General features: G+C 35.8%; 1 non-coding gene across 1 annotated transcript; it reads right to left on the bottom strand.

Annotated features, from left to right (window-relative positions):
- Nucleotides 1–419: 419 nt before the first annotated feature.
- On the bottom strand, nucleotides 420–491 carry trnac-gca (transfer RNA cysteine (anticodon GCA)). Its single transcript has one exon. It is a non-coding gene; the product is annotated as a tRNA-Cys (tRNA).
- Nucleotides 492–749: the final 258 nt, after the last annotated feature.

Consider the following 749-nt stretch of genomic DNA (forward strand, 5'->3'; position numbering starts at 1 on the left):
ACACGTGGGAAATTTGTTTTGTCACAGCAGGAAGTGGACAGTGCAAAAGTTATGAGGCAAAAATTAGGATACAATAAGAATAAAAACAGTACACAACTGTACAGAATAGAATAAATAAGATACTATATACAGTAGAATAAAATAAAATACTATATACAGTAGAATAAAATAAAATAAATATACAATAAGATAAAAATAGAATACAAATACAAATGCTATATACAACTGAGTAAAAATACAACGATGACAGAAAGGATTATTGCACTTAGTATTATAAAACCACAACCCATCACCCATGTAGAGGTTATAAACATTTGATACTCAAATAATTGTACACACTCAAGTCATTGGAGAAAAGTCTTATGAGGAGCTGTTTCTAAGTATTCTGAATGATTATTTGCCCTTCACTGAGATGGCTTAGGGAGCACCCAGATTTGAACTGGGGACCTCTTGATCTGCAGTCAATTGCTCTACCACTGAGCTATACCCCCAACCACAATCAGCAAGTACATTAACTCTGCCGAACAACTCATATTTTCTCTTCAAGTCACTTTATCACTTTGTATATACCCCCCACTATAGCCGCAATACAATATAGGATAAGCAGTAAAACCTTCTGCCACTGAACTAAACCTCATCATACTTAGTGACTGTCAGCAGGTAGCCCAGTGGTTCCATCAGCATGTGAGTGTGTGTGAATGCTAGATGAGATGCTCAGGTATAGAAGAAAACACTGCGATGAATGTGTG

Source organism: Pundamilia nyererei, unplaced genomic scaffold, assembly GCF_000239375.1.
Source record: "Pundamilia nyererei isolate P.nyererei 1_Seehausen unplaced genomic scaffold, PunNye1.0 scaffold00255, whole genome shotgun sequence".
In the NCBI taxonomy this organism is placed as follows: Eukaryota; Metazoa; Chordata; class Actinopteri; order Cichliformes; family Cichlidae; genus Pundamilia; species Pundamilia nyererei.